At 47.1% G+C, this 10133-nt stretch overlaps 1 long non-coding RNA gene across 1 annotated transcript; it reads left to right on the top strand.

Annotated features, from left to right (window-relative positions):
* Nucleotides 1–6701: 6701 nt before the first annotated feature.
* Nucleotides 6702–9367, top strand: LOC119322737. Its single transcript, XR_005155830.1, has 3 exons — nucleotides 6702–7464; nucleotides 7549–8636; nucleotides 9098–9367. It is a non-coding gene; the product is annotated as an uncharacterized LOC119322737 (long non-coding RNA).
* Nucleotides 9368–10133: the final 766 nt, after the last annotated feature.

Below are 10133 nucleotides of genomic sequence, written 5' to 3'. Positions count from 1 at the left end.
GGGTGCGGCTAAGAGGGGGGAGGAGTCCATCCTCCCCAAGGCACCTCGGAGGTGCCTTCCCCTTTTAGGACTCTCCCCTTTTTTTCCTATATCTTGGCGCATGGGCCTCTAGGGGCTGGTGCCCTTGGCCCATGTAGGCCAAGGCGCACCCCCTACAGCCCATGTGGCCCCCGGGGGCAGGTGGCCCCACCCGGTGGGCCCCCGGGACCCTTCCGGTGGTCCCGGTACAATACCGATGACCCCGAAACTTGTCCCGATGGCCGAAACAGGACTTCCTATATATAAATCTTTACCTCCGGACCATTCCGGAACTCCTTGTGACGTCCGGGATCTCATCCGGGACTCCGAACAACATTCGGTAACCACATACAAACTTCCTTTATAACCCTAGCGTCATCGAACCTTAAGTGTGTAGACCCTACGGGTTCGGGAGACATGTAGTCATGACCGAGACGTTCTCCGGTCAATAACCAACAACGGGATCTGGATACCCATGTTGGCTCCCACATGTTCCACGATGATCTCATCGGATGAACCACGATGTCAAGGACTTAATCAATCCCGTATTCAATTCCCTTTGTCTAGCGGTATTTTACTTGCCCGAGATCCATGAACAGTTACTACCACACATTGGGCTCCGGGTACTCCAAGCTCTCTCGACTTATTAATCAACTCGATCTCTGTCCAGGAGTTGCAACTTGTTTCTGGTGTTTGTAGGTAGTGCTAGTAGTCTACCAAGTGGCACCCGGTACATGTGGGCTTGGGACAGACTAGGCACAGTGGCCCGGTGTACCAAGTGGCACCCGGATGGTGGGCTTGGGAACCCTGCACACATCGTTTGGGGCCGTGAGCGACACCCCGGCCAGATCTCCTTGCGGATGGAACACGAATAGGCGATAAACCTGGACGAGAGACTTGTGTGGTTAGTCAGGTCGTGGCCGACACCCTCGCTGGGCTTCCGCTTGAAGGTTGCCGAGTACATGTCGTGTAAATGGCGGTAAGTGGTGAGAGCGTGTGTGAAGAAGTACATCCCTGTAGGGTTAATATGATCTATTCGAATAGCCGTGTCCGCGGTAAAGGACTTCTGGGTTGCCTGTACAGTTCATAGACAAGTGAAAGTGGATACTCTAAAATACGCAAGATAAGCGTGAGTGCTATGGATGGCGTTCTCGTAGGGAGATGGGAGCGGATCCATAGTGGTGTATTGATATGGTGAATATGTGGACTCGTGTGCGCCACCTCAAAGAGTTACTTGCAGTCGTAGTTCAGGATAGCCACCGAGTCAAAGTTGGCTTGCTGCAGTTAAACCCCACCACCCCCTTTGTTGATAATGATGCATATGTAGTTAGTTCTGATGTAAGTCTTGCTGGGTACATTTGTACTCATGTTTGCCTATTTTATGTTTTTGCAGAGAGACTTCAGTCTCGCTAGTAGTACCGCATGGACTTCGACGTTTAGCTTGTTACCTCAGTACGATCTTGTGCCCTCGGCAGGATCTGGTAGATAGTCAGGCTTCTCAGCCTTTTTCATTTGTAGATGTCTGTACTCAGACATGTTAAGCTTCCGCTTGTGCTTTGACTTGTATGCTCTGAGTGTTGGGTCATGAGACCCATGTTTGTAATATCTCGCTCCTCGAAGCCTATTGAATAAATACTTAAGTTGTAGAGTCATGTTGTGATGCCATGTTGTATTTGCACATATCGAGCATATTGTGTGTATGTTATTGAAATGCTTGGTATGTGTGGGATCTGACTATCTAGTTGTTTATCCTTGGTAGCCTCTCTTACCGAGAAATGTCTCCTAGTGCTTCCACGGAGCCTTGGTAGCTTGCTACTGCTTCGGGACACTTAGGCTGGCCGGCATGTGTCCTTCTTCGTTCCTGTGTCTGTCCCTTCGGGAAAATGTCACGCAGTGTCTACCGGAGTCCTGTTAGCCTGCTACAGCCCGGTTTACCGGAGTCCTGCTAGCCCAGTTGCTACAGCCCAGATTCACTCGCTGATGACCGACACGTTCGTTGCTGGGTCATGTATGCCTGTCCCTGTAAGTTAGTGCCACTTTGGGTTTACGACTAGCCATGTCAGCCCGGGTTCTTAGTCATATGGATGCTAGCAACACTATCATATACGTGAGCCAAAAGGCGCAAACGATCCCGGGCCTGATAAGGCGACACCCGTGGGAATACTGTGCGTGAGGCCGCAAAGTGATATGAGGTGTTACATGCTAGATCGGTGTGACATAGGATCGGGGTCCTGACACCAGTGTTCTGGTAAAATCCCGATTTCACCCGGAACCATTCCGATATCCAATTATAGGCTTCCAATATATCAATCTTTATGTCTCGACCATTTTGAGACTCCTCGTCATGTCTGTGATCACATCCGGGACTCCGAACAACCTTCGGTACATCAAAACTTATAAACTCATCATAAAATTGTCATCATAACGTTAAGCGTGCGGACCCTACGGGTTCGAGAACTATGTAGACATGACCTAGAACTATTCTCGGTCAATAACCAATAGCGGAACCTGGATGCTCATATTGGCTCCTACATATTCTGCGAAGATCTTTATCGGTCAAACCGCATAACAACATACGTTGTTCCCTTTGTCATTGGTATGTTACTTGCCCGAGATTCGATCGTTGGTATCCAATACCTAGTTCAATCTCGTTACTGGCAAGTCTCTTTACTCGTTACGTAATGCATCATTCCGTAACTAACTCATTAGCTACATTGCTTGCAAGGCTTATAGTGATGTGCATTACCGAGAGGGCCCAGAGATACCTCTTCGACAATCGGAGTGACAAAACCTAATCTCGAAATACGCCAACCCAACATGTACCTTTGGAGACACCTGTAGTACTCCTTTATAATCACCCAGTTACGTTGTGACGTTTGGTAGCACCCAAAGTGTTCCTCCGGTAAACGGGAGTTGTATAATCCCATAGTTACAGGAACATGTATAAGGCATGAAGAAAGCAATAGCAATATACTAAATGATCAAGTGCTAGGCTAACAGAATGGGTCATGTCAATCACATCATTCTCCTAATGATGTGATCCCATTAATCAAATGACAACACATGTCTATGGTTAGGAAACATAACCATCTTTGATTAATGAGCTAGTCAAGTAGAGGCATACTAGTGACTATATGTTTGTCTATGTATTCGCACATGTATCATGTTTCCGGTTAATACAATTCTAGTATGAATAATAAGCATTTATCATGATATGAGGAAATAAATAATAACTTTATTATTGCCTCTAGGGCATATTTCCTTCATGAACAATGTCATATCATTCTACTACTATTTAAACTGTCTCTTTATTTTCCATTCTGAAATGGGATAAATTGACAGCACACTAACCATTGATACTTATGAGTTCTTGATCTGTAATCCAGTGGTGTCGTGAAGATGCCAACTCCTTCACAATGTCATTTCCTGCCATGTCTTGACCTGAACAATACCATATTGTGTTAATGCAATTTTAAAATGTGTCACTTTATTCGTCAGTAAGAAATGTGATGAATTGTCAGGACTGATACTTTTATGTGCAAAACCTATCGTCTGTCTGCTTGTTTATCTTTCAGAGTGAGGAAGATATAAGTGTTGAACAAGCGCAGTCTCATCACCTTGCTCAGCTGCTTGCGCTGCAGCTCCCCAGCAGGGCTAACCTTTCTTGAACTCTATTGAAGTGCTGTCGGTTTTGTATATTATTTTGTCGGCGTGTTTATTTGCACTGGTGGCGATCTTTGATGCCTAGTGTATATAATCTACTGTCTGCTTGTGCTTTATTATCTTAGTGGCGAACTTTGATGCCCAGGGGATATAATATGCCGTAATTTCTTTATTGTATAGTCTAGGTTTTTTCTTATTCACGATGCTGCAGTTATTTTACTGTATATATATACTTTCTTCGCAGTAAACCGGCCAAACTGTAAAATTACGGTACATAATCGGGTCGTCATGCAATCACGATGTATGATCCGCATCATGGGCCCCATCATCTTGGTCCATTAAACGGCAAACTGGCCCACTAGTAGATACGGGCCTTTAATAGGCCGAGTAACCCCTGGCCCTCTTTTCGCAAGAAAACTCAATGGGCTTTTAAGAGGCTGAGAATTAGGTTGGGCCTGAAATGTGTCGAACAGCTCACAGGCCGGCAGCAGCCCGAATTGGACCCCGACCCATGATTGTGCGAATCAAATCATGGGCTTTTAACATGCCAAAATTGTCTCGGTCCTTGTTTGGCCCAATAGATATCGGCTGCGAGCAGGCCGGATGCAAACCGGGCCGTAGTTAGGCCCAACTATATGACGGGCTTTTAACAGGCCGAATTTAATATAGGACCGAAATGTTAGACGGGCCCTTAACAGGCCGAAACTAATAGCAGGCCAAATTAATAAATGGGCCTTTAGCAAGTGGGCCCAAAAGCATAGCGTCCAGTTGACGGGCCGAATCTGATATGGGCCGTAATTTAGCCCAAAGCCTCTTAAAGGGCCGGACCTGATCTAGGCCGTAATTTGGCCCAGAATGTGGTAGGCTTTTTACGGGCCGGATCTCATATGGGCCATTATTAGGCCCGGAACATGGCAGGCCATTAATGGACTGGATCAAATATGGGCCGGCATTTGGCCCGAAACATGGCAGCCAGTTAATGGGCCGGCCTACTTGGGTCCTCAAAATCTTATGGGCCTAAAGCTGGGCCGACCCATTAATGTCGGCGAAATCTCGTGGGCCTTTAGCAGGGCCGGCCCATTATGATCGGCAAGAATCTTGTGGGCCTTTACCTGGGCTGGCCCATTATGGCACACAAAAATCTTGTGGGCCTTTATCTAGACCGGCCCATTATGGCCCGCAAAATCTTGTGGGCTTTTAGCTAGGACAATCCATTATGGTCCGCAAAATCTCGTGGGCCTTTAGCTGGACCGGCCCATTATGGTCCGCAAAATCTTGTGGGCCTTTGGTTGGGCCGGCCCATTTAAACTTGATGGGCCAGTCCACGTGTCAACATATCATAGGCGCGTCTCGCCCATTGGATGAGTGATACTTGTGCCAATGCGGACCTGACACGTGTCTCCTCCAGCCAATGATAATTTTACACGTGGAAAATCTCCATTGGTCGGGGCTGTTAACGGGTTATCGGATCCAAAACCCGACCCGATAGCTTAACGATGTTCCGTTACGGTGGATGTCATGTGTCGGTCACCCTTGACGAAAGCACTTCTGTGATGCAGGATTTATCGTCATGGAAGTGGACACTTCCGTGATGATAATTTTGGTAATGTCATGGAACACTTCTACGACAGCATAGGTATGACTATCTTGATTCTGTCATAAAATCGTCATGTATGTACATGCATGACAGAAAACGCGACCTACTGTGACAAACACGTATCATCACGGAAGTGTATTTTTTTTGTAGTGCAACAGGTCCACGGGGAGCTCATCCGGCCACGGGTCCGCGGGGTGCTCATCGAGCTCGCGGCTCGTTCCGGTGAAGAGGGAGCCGGAGGAAGCCGTGCCCGATGCGCCGCCGCGCCAAGGCGTCATCGGACCCGAGGACTACCTCCCACCAGGGCAGGAGGAGCTCCTCGAGCGCGTCGTCCTCGAGCGGTCGGCGAGGGATCAGGAGGAGATGGAAGAGCGCATCCGGCGCGAGCTCGAGTACGAGCGGCTCTTCCTCGAGACGGGCCTCGCGGCATCGCAGGCGCGCGCATCGAAGGAGGTCGACCTGCGCGTGATGAAGGCGGAGCAGGCGAAGCTCTACATCGAGGTCGACTCCGACTCCGACTGATCGCCACCGGTGGGCAGCTACCGCAGGAGCTCCGGTGAGCTCAATTTTGTTGTAGTGGTGCGGTAGCATAGTCCCTGTCTATCATATTCGTATCTAACCTTTATGTATGTATGTGCCGTGTATGAACTTATTATACGAAGAAGAACCATCTATGCAAGCGAGCTGCTGCTTAAATTTCTCGTGCGAAACAATTTTTTTTTAAAGTAGGGATTTGTTTGCGGTTTCTAGTCTGCCGCTGTAAAATTCGGCCTGCATAACCGCCCTTATGGGACCTGCAAACACATTTTACGGGTCGGCAAAATGCGGGTTCCGCTACAGTTGCTCTAACAAGGCAACGCCAGACCACACCATGTCCGTCGATTCCAGTTAAATCCCATGATGGAGACATCAAACACTAGCCCTTGTTTTTATTAAATAATAAATGTTAATTTACCCCAGCCTGTGCTAACCACCCGTATGCCATGCATGCATGATTGCACATCCTTATCTTTCTCGTCACATCCGTCTCTCGCGTTCTCCTCTCGTTTCTTCCGCATGCATCCCCATCTGAGCTCGCCATCAACATTGTCGCATCTATCCTCTCCGACTTCTTCGCCTAGATTCAACCTGCTGCACACCATGCTTCCTTCCCACCTCGTTGCCGGCCACACTATCCACCGCATGGCCCAGATCCAAATCGAAACTCATGCATGACCTGCTCCACAATGCGGCCCCGGCGACATCGTCCGTGCGGCATCCTTGCCAGACAGTAGAAGGTGGTTGTGCCCGCCATCTCCACCGCTGCATCACCAGGTTGCATGGAGGCTGTAGGGTGTGCCCACCATCTCCACCACCCCTCGACTGGTGAACCAGCAGTTGTCTCTGATAGTCTGTTCGTCCTTTTTTGTTCTTTGATCTCAAATACAATTTTACTATAATTGATGGTAATATATTTTAATTGATTCCATGTTTTAATCATGCTCTGCCTCATTTTTATGCGTGCAGAAACATAGAACCAACCAATTTGGATAGAATTTGTATGCAGATCCGAATGATGCACCTGCATGTTGGCAATACTTATTATCAATTTCTAGTTTCTGTTTTTATGCTTCCAGGGGCATGACTTATATTGAGATAGCATGAAATTGATGCTTCCAGATATCCATGCTTCCTAATCCAATATATGTTTCTTAGTACAGTTAATTTACCGCAATAGAACCATGCCTCGAAATATTCATTCTTAAGCATCCAACGTTTTTGGTACATGTATTTTGAACCTTCTTTCTAGCACTAGTTGTTGATCCCCACCTTCTATTGCTATACATCATGCCTAAACGTTTTAGGGAAATGTTTCTGTGCGGCGCGCCGGCGCAACGCTCGGGCCGGTCGCTCGTGCGTTGTACGATAGAAACACCCCTGGCCACTCGTTTTGTGGGTCCTAGCACCGCCCAGCCCTCCCATCCTTATCTCCTCCTCCCGCATCTCTCTTCCTCCACTTCTTTTTCCATCGTCAGCCATGGGAGCGGCAGCCCCAATCTTGCTCATCTCCTTCCTCTCTCTACTCCTCCCTCCCCTACCCCCTGAGCTAAAGAGGCTATTGACAGCGCCCGCACCACACCCTTCAGAGCTGCTGCAAAGGGAGGAGTTGCACAGCCAGGACGCACTCGTCACTATGGGTCGCCCAGGTGAGCTCGTCGCCATGTCGTGCACGTCGTCGTTCTTGGCTGTTGCGACCGCACCTCCTGCTGATGCCCTCCTTTTCTGGGTAGGGGACGGCGAGCGGGGGGTGCTGCAAGCAGCGGAGGACGGGGCCACAAGCGGGGCGGCCACCACCAACCACCGATGTGTATTCGCGGTGGAGATGCTGCTACCCCGGTGCGGCGGAGCTACAACCGTAGGCCGGTGGAGTTGCAACCAGCAAAAAAAATGCTGGAACCGGTGATAGCCGTGTTGTGATGGCCATGGCTGCGATTCATCGTTGCTGGGACCAGCAATTTTTTTTGCTGGAAACAGCGATTTTTTTTGCTACGACCCCAGCGACGATGATTCATAGTTTGCTGGAACGACAAGTACTTTTGCTGGAACCATTTTCTTTTTTTGTTGCTAGCATAATTTCTTTTTGTTATGACCGTTTTGATTTTTGCTGGAACAAACATCCATTATTTTTGTTACCATCGTCTTGGATTTTTTTTGGTGGAACCGGTGTATTTTTGTGCTACAACTGTTCTTCAATTTTGCTGGAACCAACCCACCTTTTTTGTTTGCGATTTTCATGATGGCGAGCGTGCGGACGATGAGCGTCGACGGCAAGCGATTGGCCATCGCCACCGGAGCTGCAACCGTCGCTATCGGAGCTGCAATTGCAGGCCACAGCTGTTGCATGCGTGGAGTCAGAGACAAGTGCAGGCGGCGACCGGTGACAAGGACATCCGGCGAGGGCGGCGAGGGCGGCCGATGAGGTGCGGTGACCGGCGACGAGGACATCCAGCGAGGGCGGCGAGGACAAAGGGAGCGATGACCCTGGAAGACAAAGGGAGCAATGAGAGGCATGGGGTCTTTTTTCATACGCGCTCGTGCGGCAGACAACTGCATCGATCGTACGACTGCAGACGACTTAATTAGACGGCTGAAAGTGGACCGGCCGAATGATAAGGCCGGTGCGCCGGCGCCTATTAGTCGCCAATGTTTTATGCATCAAAGGTGCTTAAAGGTCGCCGATGCCAGCCGAGTGACAAGCTAGCCAACTGGCCCGAGGAGCTCAAGGATGGCGGCACCCAGTGGCATGCAGACAAATCACAATGGCAACGATGGGCCTGCTTGCTTGCCAACAGATGGAAATAACAAGCTACATGGAAAGGTATTGCATTGTGTGAATCACCCGCCGGTCCATCATCATTTATCTCCACGCACTAATTATTCTCAATTTGATGTTTCACTTATCCATGCTTCATAAGCATCATATATGTGCTTCCACATTCCAGTTTGTTCGCATCGATGGAAGACATTGGTCTGTATTATATCACAAAATGATTGATTCACATCTGCACACATATGTTGCCATTGCTAATTTGTAGTTACAATATTCTATGCTTCTTCTAGGTATGAGTTATGTTGAGATAACAAATAATGGATGCTTCCTAATGTCCATGCTTCATAACTTTACTATATGTTTTCTTGAGCCGAGATAGTTTACAGCAATAGAAACATACTTCTCTGTTTATATACTTTTTCTTACATTGTCAAGAGCATTGTTTGCATTTAAAAACTATCGTCATGCTCCATATATTTCATGTATTTGGTGATGTATGCTTCAAGCAGTTGGGCGCCGCCGTAGACATATATGGAAGCATACATGGAAGCAACCCATGCATGCACCTAGAAGTGTGATGAGACATGGATCTTCCCTACAATGAAGAGGAGCACATGCGAACAGAAGCAAGTCTACAATCTATAAGAACATATGATATTAACTTAGAAGCAGTGTACATACTATTGGAGACTTGGAAGAAAATAACCTTGTATCATGCCTTGAACTTAGTATATGAATGAATGAAGCAGGAAACGAACTTCTTTTCTGTTGGAGACAAATTGTTTTTACCACAGAAACATTTGCATTTGATGGAAGTGGAAAAATGCATTCGGAAGCAAAGTTTTCCTTGTGTTGGAAATAAATAGATGATTTTTTTACATGGAAGCAAAGTGCTCCGACACAAAATTTTATTACATCAAAACAACATTAGATTGCAATAGCAACAAATTGTCTCATCGGTCGAAGCAAAATTTTGTTGCACTGAAAACAAGATAGAATGTTACACGTGATAAATTTTTAATTACATCAAAGCAAATTTGTAGTGCAATAGCAGCAAATTTTACTAGTATCTAGGAAAAATGTTGAACAAATTTCTCCAAAATAATCGGGTATACGAAGTGTCATCCAAGTATTTATGAATCAACTAACTCCACAGTAAACCCAAAAAATGTGACAACACATAGTTTTGCTGCGATGAAAACAACCTATTTAATTTTTTAATCAAATTTCTATCTCAAAAGTGGAAGCAAATTATTCTAGCGACGGAAACATAGTTTATTGCGATGGAAGCAAAACCATTATTACATTTCAAATAAATTCTCCTACCCAGTTACCCTTGTTGCAAAGGAAAAAGAATAGGAAGCATGGACGTGGATGGAGGACGAAGTGTATGGTGGATCACACGCGATTGATAGAAGTAGTTATAGGAAGCAGCAATTAGGGAGATCCATGCATGGTAACAACCCAGGCCGATGGATGCGGAAAGAGTTATGACGGAGTAATCAATTAGAGAAGCGAATTAACTTACCCGGAGCAACTAGCTAC

This window comes from Triticum dicoccoides, chromosome 1B, assembly GCF_002162155.2.
Source record: "Triticum dicoccoides isolate Atlit2015 ecotype Zavitan chromosome 1B, WEW_v2.0, whole genome shotgun sequence".
Taxonomy (NCBI): Eukaryota; Viridiplantae; Streptophyta; class Magnoliopsida; order Poales; family Poaceae; genus Triticum; species Triticum dicoccoides.
This window is presented reverse-complemented; position numbering and strand designations above follow the sequence as displayed.